This window comes from Crocodylus porosus, unplaced genomic scaffold (assembly GCF_001723895.1).
Source record: "Crocodylus porosus isolate Cpor-Errol unplaced genomic scaffold, CroPor_comp1, whole genome shotgun sequence".
Taxonomy (NCBI): domain Eukaryota; kingdom Metazoa; phylum Chordata; order Crocodylia; family Crocodylidae; genus Crocodylus; species Crocodylus porosus.
In genome coordinates, this window is record NW_017728921.1 from 16,646,784 (window position 1) to 16,658,988 (window position 12,205).

Here is a 12,205-nt window from a genome sequence, read left to right on the forward strand (position 1 = left end):
GTGTGCAGTAAATCCCATTATCCCTCAGGTGTCTTGAGGAGTCTTCCTTAGGTATATAAAGTTGTTCATTCTGTGTTGTCAGACCACATGCCATATACTGAAATGTAGGGATCTACTCAATTTGTGATTTCATGCATTTTACAGAAACTGCAAAATCCAAGCTTGTCTGTGAAATCAACTAAAAAAAATTATAAAAATAAAAAGCTGGCTCCCCTGTGGGATCCAACAGTCCTTGCTACCCACCTTGGGGGTAGGTGCCTGCTGGCAGGGGAGCATGAAGAGCAGCAGACAAGATGGCAGCTGCCCCCTCTTTCCCTGTTGGGGCCCCTCTGCCCATCAGTGCTGAGTGGCAGGGCTGGCACTGCACAACCAGGAAATGTTCACAGAATTTGCATTTTGTGCTGCAGCCAACTCATGTAAATTGTTTAATCTCGCTGTGATTTAAGTAGGTCTCTAATTGCTGTTCTGCTAACTACTCACCTTCTTTATCCTCCAACCCCTCTCTGTAAGTGACGTTTGTTCAGTCACCGTTCAGTTCAATGATGCTTGTCCTGGGGCACCAACCACTTGTAATCTATGTGATATGTTTGTATTCAACACCATCTACAAAAAATGCCTTCAACATGAATCTCAGCTCCTTTGAAAACTCAGAGACTTGTTCTGGCTTCTCTTAAAGCCAGTGGAGGAGGATTGGCCCCAGCTATAGGCATTGAACTAGGTGGATCAGTACAAACCTGAGTGTTCATGGGTACAGGTCTACTCACCTTGAGGTGGCCGGCCCATTTTGCGGGAAGACTGTGGTGGCCTCTAGCCCTGCCTCCCACCTCAACCTCTGGCTGAGGGGCTCCAGTGGCCCTGCCCTTGTCACTGATTGGTTGCAAGAGCTGTCTGTTGCATAGCCCCAGCCCTGTCCCTCACTGCTGATTTGGTGGAGAGGTGTGGAGCTGTATGACAGGCAGCCCTCAGCCAGTTAGTAATGAAGGGCAGGGCTGGCAGCCATCTTGGGCTCCCCTTTGTGCCAGCGGCCCCGCTCTTCCCAACCCCCCCTCCCACTCCGGCAGGCTGCACAGCCTGGACTGCAGTGCTGTGGGGACTGCTGGCTCTCTCTGGGAAGCCAGCATTTTATTTTCAGTACATTTTGGTGTTTTTTCATGGATTTTGTAGGCATTGCTGGATTTTATTTTTTATTTATTTATTTTTTGCACCCACACACAAAAAATACTATTTCACTTGGTCCCTACACATGGGTCAGACTAAAGCTGTAATTTTGTACTGGTGCAGTTTTACACCAGTTTCAAGCTCCAGCAAGTTGCAGTAGTGCAAGTGCAGTGTGTAATGGATAAAATTCCCTGGTCTAGCAAACTCTCTTAATTTACCAGACTAACACCACCTTTAATTTCAGAGCTTAAACGTCAAATGCAGGCAAGCAGTCAATTGTTGCAGAGGATCTACTAAGCTACTGTCATCTGCGGTAGTTCCTAGGTTTCTTCATAGAGATTGTGCCAGACAAATATATGACAGCTACCACAAACAATAGTGTGAGCTGCCTTTTATTGTCAAGGAACAGAGAGCAAACTCTACTGCCAAATATGAGTTTAAGGGAAATCTTTCCTTTCATAAACTTCAACATGCTAAGTAAGAAGCTGTCTTTGTACAAACATGGCTACATTAGAAATTGGACGATTACATTGTCCTTACTACTCTTAAAAGTAGGGAGATTTCAGGGTGCCTATACACATGCAGTGAGGCTTCTCCAACATGCTGTAATTACAGTGCATCAGAGCAGACTCGGTTAATTGAGTCTCTGGGCCATGATAATTACCACGCTCCAGCAGACTCCAGCATCATGTGCATCAATGTCCCTGCGCTGAAAAATGGCAGCAGGGTGCTTTAACTAAAATTCGTTGGCTGAGCTTTAGTTCAAGCGCCTCAACCACCCTTTTTCCATGCAGGGATGCATGACACTCTGGACACTCTAATTAGACCAGCTCTTGGAGCTGTTCTAATTAATTAAAGCACCCCTTTTTCCCACTCCTGAAGCATGTGTATAAACACCCTTAATGTTTAAGCAGAAAATAGTGTTTATCTGCAAAAAGGCTAGTGCTGGCAGATTTCCAGAATTTCAGTTTCAGGCACATGGCTATTTCTGTACAGTGAGAAACTGTGCCCCTCGTAACACTAAACAAAGCTTTCATTGCAGTTATTAGCCCGTTTCTTCTCCCTGGATCCTCTGTACCATATTTTGTTCCATTCATAGCAGTTGTACACATGTAGTTCTTGAAGGGTCAGGTCATGGTTTTGAATTTCTGCACACAAATATCTTTCAAAGCCATCAGGATCTCAAATGAAAGGGAGTTTTGTCTGTGTTACACTGCCAGTAACTTCCTTAAAAGAGCAAATTCTTTTTTTTTTTCCTGTTTCCACTTCTCCTTAGAAGTTATGTCTAATTTAAGAGTATTTTGATTTTAAGGCTGAAATGAAACAAAACCCAAGAAAAATACAACTAGTTTCCTTGTGAAATAATACAGATGTTTCATGTCCAACGGCAGGGAAAAGTGTAAATAGTTTGCCTGACATTTAGAAGAATTTCTGGGTCTTTCTAGTGCCCCTGCACTTTTTATAGTATATTTGGTCTTAGTAGCTGCAAAGATAAATGTGATTGACTGCTATTGATGTCTGGGGGCACCAAATCAGGATGGGAATTTTGATGTGCTGAGTAGGCTCAGTTCTGAGTCCAAGACTAGCAAGAATTTGGGTAACCCATGTTGGACCTGCGTTATATTGAGACAGTATTTTAATCATTGGGGGGGGGTTTCTGGCTTTTCTCTGCCTTGGCCATCCAAACACAAAATAATAAAATTTTACAAAATAGAATTTTGAATCAAGAAGTAGGATGAAGGTTTTCCGTAGTTGCACCAAGTATTATGGTAATATGTTCAGATATTTATTTTTCAGTTCATAATGAGACTGTCCCATTCACATAAATGTGTCTTTCACAGCCTAAAGAAATGGGACTTGGTCAGGGATTTGTCAAGGGAAAAGGATGAGGAAGGTCTGTTAGGAGAAGTGATGGCTTCTGGAAACCAAATCTGGTGAGCAGGGGCAAAATGGACTCGGTGGAAGCCAAGGAGAACAGGTGAGGACAGAATAAACTAAACATAGGATTCACTGTTTTTGATTAGGTCAGGAGTTTTCAACCTTTTTCGATCAGTGTACCCCTGGCAGCCAGATGTGGAGCAGCGGTAGCCACCACATGCAAGCTCTCCCCCCCACCCCCAAGTCCAGCTGCGCAGGTGGTGCCTGCGCAGCAGGTTGGGATGGTGTGGCAGCGCTCTGTCCCTGCCCACCCATGTCTACCCGCTAGGGCCTTCTCAAGTACCCCTGGGGTTGTGTACCCCTGGATTAGGTCACTCCACTCTCAGTCCAGTACCCTACCTTCAGCAATGACTATGACATTTCTGGGGAAAATGAAAAGCTCATAATGCACCTCAGCACTTTGTGTAAGTTACACACCCAGCAGGAGAAATCCTTTATTCCTCCCTACCTTATACATGTCAGAATAACGGAGAGAGCCAGTTGGAGATGTCAGAAGAACTGCCAAGCAAGCATTAGCCGAGTGATGAATATTTTGTTAATGATAGCTGTGTTTGAAAGGCCACGAGTATAAAGTTCCCGAGAGAAAATGACAAGTGCTGTAGGGGAGATGTCCTGTGCTTGTTGCCAGATTTCCTCTTCAGTGGATTAGTGATTAGGAATCCATTAATTCTAAGCTACACAGGCAGAAATGTGGGTTATTTAGCCCTTCACTTATTAGATGGATGCATCACCCTCCAAAAAAAAAACCCAAAACCTCAGGATGGCTGACAGTAAAGGGTGAAATAATTTATAAGAGCAGAATAAAATATTAATATAACAAAGCACACTTCCCCCAAATACCCCAAGATTAAGAGCAATTGCCTCTCAACTAGGAGCATGTCCCCTTCTCTGCCTAACCCAACCTTGCCTCCTTACCCTTGTATGCTACCTCTCTAAAAGATAAAAGTTCTGATACTGCCTCCTACTCCCCACTCAGAGGAATCCTACCCTCTCCTTTTAATGACCCTCCCAAGCCCATACCTTCTTTCATGGGGCTATGACTATCCCACCCTACACATTCCCACTCCCTTCCCTAACCATTTTAGATACTTTTATAGTGTACACATTTTTGCAATAGTCTTGGGTATTTTCCACAGGAAATACTGGAGCCTTGTTTCTTTCACCCCATACCTGCTGCCGTCATGTTTCTTTTTTTTTATTGTTGTCTCATTTACTCCCTGCTGAGCAGCTGCCTTCTCAAATCTCAGCTTTTCCCTGCAGATTGCTTTCAGTAGCTGAGTTTGCTTTTCTGTTTCTAGTTGCCCACCTCCCATATACCCAGGATACAGTGCTGCAGCCACATCCTGGTGGCACTTTAGTTATTAGAAGCGGGTTTAGAAAGTTTAATTAACAGATTCCAGGGTGCTCCCATAGGAATTTTTTCTTTTTTTATTTAATGTAGATGGAAAATACTAATCCTATTAGGATACAAAAGTACAGTTTTGACCCCTTCCCACCTTGATAGTGTCAAGTTGCTACTCATTGTCAAGTCACACTGTCTGCTTTCCTTAACACTAGAGGGTGCCACATAGCAAAATAAAAGCCAAAGCTAAAAGGTGACTGTAGTCTTCATATGAACCCATCAAAAAGCAAATAAAAGGAAGCACCTTGGCCCCACCTATTTCTGGGGCTTCTTAAAAGTTTTGTTAGATATTCCTTAAATCTGTCACTTAAGTGCAATTATTGTTTCATCCAACAATCAAAATAATAAATTTTGTGAACCCACAGGGGATAAACTTGAGTCTATCTCCATGGTTTTCAACCTGTAGTCTGTGAACCCATGGGGGTCCACAGACCGTCTTAAGGGGTCCACGAAAGATGACTATGATCCATCAAAAGAACATGAATACCCACACTTACAATTCAGAGGGATATGCACTGCCATTTGAATTTTTTTTAGGGGTCAGCAAATGAAAAACAGTTGAAAATCACCCGTCTATGTGAACTATTGCATTCTGTTTCTTTAAAATTCTTGGAAGCAGGCAAAAATGATGCATTATAGCTACTGTCGTTTACTACTTTGTTTTGCCTGAAAGCAGAATTGCACTGTTTGCTTGTCACATAAAAGCTGTTTTTATTTTTACCCATTAGAGCTATTTGGTTTACTGATTCTCCTTCCCCCTGCTTAAAGCCTGTTGGCTGCTACGCGATCCATCAGCGTATAGCAAACTCTTAGAAGGAATTGAAAGTGTATCCTGGCATTGTGATTAACATTTGTGCATTAAAGGTGTCAAATAGTGCTTTCAGGTGTATCTCTGTGAATCCTGAGTAAATTCATCTATTTCACTGCAGTAATTTAGGATTTACATCAGTATAACTACAGACAGATTTTGCTCCTGAGTATTTAACTCATTCATTTGTTAGGTGCTTTGTGACCCTAATTATTAAAGGCGTTATACAAGCAAAATTATAATAAGGGACAAAAATCTGAGTATGAAACCAGCACAAAACTGAAATCTGCAAGGATCACATGAAGTAATAAGTGAGCAGGTAGTCAGGAGCTCAGATCTGCCATGTTTATCTTTCAGACATTTGTGTGAAATAGAGTAAGAAAGAGCTGAGGTCTGGTATGAACTGTCTGCACAATCTGAAAAAAAAAAAGGCCTCTTGTCTTAGTGTGAAGAATAAAATCATGCATTTGCCTGCATTTAGGTTTATCTGTATACACGCTTAAGTACAAAAGCACTCAGTTATATAATCCCTGTGGGAGGAACACTTCACATCTCCCTAAGTATGTTGTCTTATTAAAGAGACACTGACTATTTTGAAATCTAGTCAATACATGTGAAAAAGACAATGACTAGAAAGTAGTTTCTTGTATAATATTGGACCCCAAGTCCCTCTGGGATAATCCATTTCTCCCCTGCCCCCACCCCAACTGTTTAAAAGAGATGGACAAGCAACAGCAGCGGTCGTGAAACTGGTTTTAAACAAAATGCTGTCAGTAGCACTAGGTAAACACAACATGTTTCTTTCCAATATCACTTATGTAATCTTAGGCTTGTTACTATAGTAGGTAGAAGTTCTATAATAAATGCTTCACAAGCATTTTCATTCCATCAAGAAAGAGCACACACCAACTGCTGAAACTTCCTTAGCCTGATGAAGGGTTTTTGAACCTGAAAGCTTGCTTAATAATTGTTTTCCAACTATTTAAGTTGGTCTAATAAAAGATACCAGATTCACCCAAAGAACCTTGTCTCAAGCAAAAATGTTCTTAGGTGGAGATCACTGTTATTTCCCACTTTCTTATATGTACTTTGTTTTGCACAGTGGAAAATACCCTCATATAAAAATGGCCTTACAATTTATATGTTAGATACACCCCAGAGTTATGCTCTTTAATAGTTGTGTGGGTACAAGTGCTTATAAACTTAGCAGTTTTCTTGCTAAGTGCAGGTGTATGTATAAAGTGTAACTGCTGAAATAAGTTTACATTAATTATCTTGCTTTCCCCATAAGGGATGGCTCAAGGTTCGTTTTCAACAACTTTAACTTGAGCCAGCACTAAAAAGCCTTAGTACAAGACTGTTAAGGAGCAACAGTTAAAAAGTCTTGAAACTGTCTATTACGGATGTCAGGAAAGCATAATATAGATTTCCGTTATCTTAGACTTGAGTGAGTTGAAAATATGTGAAAGTCTTAAAATTCACAGTGGAAGTTACACAGCTAACAACATCATCTTGTACTGCTTAAGCTTTCAACTCATCAGTTAAAGGTCAGTGAAATGACAATACAGCTTTGAGCTCCCCAAGAGATGACACTGCTGGAAATTCTTTCCATGACCCTATAAGCAAATCTGCTCTGCTGAAGGCATAACAAAGACTGTGATGTGCTGTCTCAGAGCAAAGCAGAATTAGGGAAAGCTGAGTTTTCAGTTGGGTTTTCAAAAGCAAAATGACAGCTTTAGGTTTCATTTTATTTCAAAAGATAACTGAGCAGCATTGCTTAGCTCAAACACTACAAACGTCCTTGCTTTGGAAATGCAGAAAGTTGAACATCTGAAAATACCACCCCTGTGGTTCAAGATATAGTCCCTTTGCTAATACCAGCAGGCAGTGACTGTTTTACATGTAAGAAGAAAGAAACCATTTAGGACTTTGAAGAGAAGCCAGACAAGCTGAGAGTACTTGCTCTTGCAGGCCTGTCCACTCACTCCATTCTTTTGTTGAGTCCAATTCTCTCTAAGGTCAGTTATTCATATGAGCTGATCTACCTTCTACCTGTCATGAAATGCTCCTGTGTGACCTTTGCTGTCAATCCTGTTTTGAGTACTGCTACTACACTGAGTTGTTTTCCGAGGCCTGTGAAAAATAAGGAAACTTTCCTTTTTATTTACTAGCAGTGGGAAATACACTGCAGAGTCAGAGCCATTTTAATCCCTTGAGGACTTCCATTGTCTCCCTGTTGGCTGCTAATATTTCCCTATTCAGCTTGGATAACAGGTGCTTAGCCTTGTCTGAGCACAGCAGCTCCCTGCTACAAGATGCAAATGACTCCCAATACTGAGCTCCTTAAACATGTGTATTGGCAACTGTTAAGGAACAGACACCAGCTCCTTTAACAACTGTTCAGGCAATGGCAATTTAAAGAGATACTGCTGTTGAGATTAATGGATTTATTTTTAGGAACTTGGTAGCCAAAGTAAAGAAAGAGAGAGGGTAAATAGTACATAGTTATACTTATTCCTACCACATTTACACTGTCAAGCAAGAGATTAAATCCAGAGTGGAGGTGCCTACTGCAATATCGATGAAACTCCATTTGGATTATAACCTGCGGTTTGTAAATAAGGCAACAGTATAATGATTGCAGTTATCTTGCAGAATGTTGTGGAACCACTAGTCCTTTTAGTACCTCATAATGATAGTTGAGATTGAAATGAAAATTAAGTGCCAGGCATACCAAAAAACTGGCACCATTATTTCAGGAAACAAATATTCTATTGCAGAAAGAAAAAATAGCAGTTTCCTTGTTTTTGTAATAAGATCCCAGTTCAATAACCTACTTAAGCCTGTAATTAGTCCTGTTGACATCAGTAAGGTACTAATGGACCTTGTTAAGTTAGATCTGGCCACAGATTTTTTTTCCAGGAAGATATTTACAAGCCCTAAGCTTTAATAGTAATGTTACCACAACTGAGCAAAAACCCAATGAACAACATGTGTTCTAGGACAAGCACGTGTATTTACAAGGTTTGCAACTCCAGAATTCCACCATTAATTACTGGAAAGTGAAATTGACCATGAACAGAAGTAAAAGTGTCTTCACTGGTGAAGATTCAGCCCAAATGGAGAAAGTTACAGGTGTTTTAAAGGTATGCACATATATAATATGATACACGCATAAAATAGGCAGCTTACTTTGGAGACCTTGCTTAAGAATGAATGGGAGTAAACTTGGACAAACAAAAAAAACCCTTTTGTTAATTTCTTCAGAAAATCTAATCTTTTTTTTAGAACAACCATAGTGTAGACTGTCATAAGCAGCTTTGCAGAGACCTAAGGAGAAAGTAAAAGTTTAGAGAACGGAAATGATTCAGAAACTCACGAAGGGGATCCATGCATCAGCACAAGGTATTAAGTACCATCCCTTTCTCTGACATGCAGTCAGCACTAAGAGAGTCAACGTCAATCAAAAGCAGTGACTGAGGTAAGCCTGCCTTATCCACACATCAAAGAGCAATTCACAAAGACACTCATGGACCAGGAGGAACAGACTTCCACCTTCAGCTTCCTCTGTGCAAAAATGAAGTTTACTTTCTACCTATGGGGACTTTTTACCCTCTAATTTTCCTTGAGCCCATGGAAGGGTGTGTGCAGTCAAAAGCTTGCAGAAAAAGATCTTTTTTTTGTGATTTCTTAGTTGGTCTAATAAAGGTATAATCCAAGAGTTCTATAGTTTTGCATTTCTTTTTGTCTCAGACCAACATGACTACCAAATACATCCCGGTGACTCCGGTAAGGAGCCCTAAGTGAGGGTGAACTCATGGAAAATCAGAAAGTCCTCTTGGAAACATTTTTTAAATGAGAAAGGCAGATCTAAATTGTATTCAGAGTGTCTTAGGGCTTGCTTAGGCACTTTTACAAATGTTACCTATTTTCACTCACCAGTGATGTCTATGTTCCTAAATGCCAACAGGTCTATACTAGGAGTTATTCCACTGTTGCAGCTATGTGGGTTAAGAGCTGTTTAATGTAAAGTGCAATTTAAATACTGATTTAAATAATGCAAATTCTTGAATATATCAGTTTCTTAATCCTATAAGGACTCCTGAGCAGTTGATGTAAATCAGATTTAAACTGAATTAAGTGTGTAACAAATTACCAAATTAGTTTTTTAACTGAAGTAAAATCAAAACTTTTGCAACTGTGAGTAAAGTAATTCATGGGCTCATGCCCTAATCATGAGATAAAGAGGGAGGCATCGGTTGCATCAAAGGGCAGCGCACACCTCCCACTCTTCAGCTCCTCTCTAAGAAACTTTGGTTTGAAGCTGAACTTTCTGCTGTCTGTCAGAGTAGGGGTCTGTCCTGATTATTATAACTTAACCCATTTTTATTTAAGTTTCCTTTTTTAATTCACCTTCCCAAACACTTCACCAAGGGAGAGCAAGAGTGCGAGCATGGGCTCTTTGCTTTAGAGGCTGTTATTGTTGACTGTAGGGGAAAAGACTAACTAATGAGGTAAAGGGTAAGGGGCATTTAAGGGCAGGTCCCTGACTTGACCAAAGGTTCCTTTAGGACAGGGGCAGGCAATTATTTTGGGCAGAGGAGCACTTACCCAGTTTTAGCAGGCCGTTGAGGGCCTTATGGGTAGCCCTGCCCCTTGACAGGAGCCCCATCCCCTGGTCACCATCTTGGGACCAATGTCCCAGGGCCAACACCAGTGGAGCCCAAAACAAGACACAGGCTGGCAGGTGCCTGTGAAGCCAGCTGGGCTGCACCAGCAGGAAGAGGAGGGAGCTGGCCCAGTTCCATAGAGCCCCTGCCTGCTGGGACCCTGTGCTCCCGCCACCCTGCTCTGGGCCCCACCAGCACTGGCCCCGGGACAGCGGTGTGGGCCACGTGCTCCCACTGGCTCCCGCATCTGCTCACTCCCAGTGCCCCCCCCAAACCCGCAGTACAGGCTGGGGGCAGCGCACAACCCCAGCCCCCTGCTCACCGGCAGGGAAGAAGCTGGTACTGAGCATGGGGAAAAGCTGCCTCTTGCCTGCCCCATGGCTGGCGCTCCATGCTGCAGACACTCGCAGTCCACATGGGGCTGTCTGGAGCAGGCACAGGCAGCCCCATGTGGGCTCCAAGTGGCTACAGTGCGGGGCGCTGGCCACAAGGCAAGCGAGGGGCCGCTTTTCCCTGCGCTCAGCACCAGCTTGTAACTTGCCCCACTGCCAGCCTGGGCCCTGCCAGCTCCAGGCTCACCCATTGGTGGCAGCAGCTGAAGCCCCCCTGTTTGCCGTGCTGGGCAGCGTTGGCAGCTGCTGCCCACCTGGAGTGCACACGGTGGGCAGCCCAGAGGCGGCAGTGGCAAACACTGCCTGGCGCCACAAGTGGGGAGGCTGCAGCTGCTGTTGCCATGCGCAGCTCTGACGGGTGAGCCTGGAGCTATGCAGGGCCCAGGCTGGCAGTGGGGCTGGGTTACAAGGTGGTGCTGAGCAACGGGAGAAAAGCAGCCTCTTGCCCACCTCATGCCCAGCACCCCATGCTGCAGCCACTCTCAGCCCACAATGGGGCTGCCTGTGCCTGCTCCAGACAACCCCAAGTAGGTTGGGAGCGGCTGTAGCAGGGAGTACTGGCCACAGGGCAGATGAGGGGTCACTTTCCTCCATGTGGGGAAGGAGCCCAGGGAAAAGCTGAGCACGGGAGAAGAAAAGCAGCCCCACCCTACGGCTGGCACTCCCTGCTGCAGCCCACACGGGGCTGTCCAGAGCAGGCACAGGCAGCCCTGTGCGGGCTGTCAGTGGCTGCAGTGTGGGGCACTGGCCACAGGGTGGGGGAGGGGCTCCTCCCCCCCACGCTCAGCTTTTCCCCAGGCTCCTTTCCTGCCTGGGATCCCCCCCTGCCCTCCCCACCCCCAGCCTTACCTGAGGTCCTGGCACAGGGCAGCCACCTGCTCCCAGGCCAGAAGCCCCAGCTGGGACTTTGACTGGAGGGCCAGGCCAGGTGGGACCTCCTGTTGTGGGAACCTGCCAGGCTTCCCCTGGGTCCTACTGCCTTTGGTTCCTATCATTTTTAACAGGAACCAAAGGCAGATAAATATTAGTTTTCTAAATTTTTTAGGGGCCCCGTGGGCCAGATAGAATGGTCTCACAGGCCAGATCTGGCCTGCGGGCTATATTTTGCCCACCCCTGATCTAGGAAGAGAATCCAACTTTCACACTGACCCACCACTGAAACTTCACAGTCCTATGTGGTTCCCAGCAAAGGTTGGAGGCACCATTATACAGATGATCCAGCTCAACCTCATTCTGAGGAATAGACCATTTGGCAAAAGCTGTCTGATCACATCAGGAGCCTTCATTCTGGCAGCGCCAAGCTAGACTAGGATAACCACAGCACTGTGTCTACCCTCGGCCCCAAGGCTACACTGTCTGAAGAGGGGTTGGGTTAAAAAGAGCTGTCTAGTCCATCCATTTTAAGGCATTAAACCATCTTCTAGTACCACCCAGATTTACAGCACCAGCAGATATGCTTGTTATAGGAGTCAGAGCAATCACTTTTTCAACTGCCATCTCTACTATCTGTGCTAATGGTACTAGAGGATCTGATAATGTCCTGTCAGCACTGCAGTCCTTAGAGTCATTCTCAGATTTTTCATCTAAATCTGAGGATAACCATGGCCGAAGCACTGTTCGTCTTCAAAGGTATCACCTCTATATTAGTGTCCCAAAGAGAATACAGGGCATTGTAGAGGGACGTGAGACATCTCAAAAGGGCAGGTTTTCTAACCCTCTTATCCAAGTCCTCTCCTGGCTGTGTAGTGAGAGATAGTTAGCTTTGTTAGTCTAAAATCAAGCAGAAGGCAGGGCAGGGTGGCATGTGGACCCATTTTTACACATGCAGGCACCACAG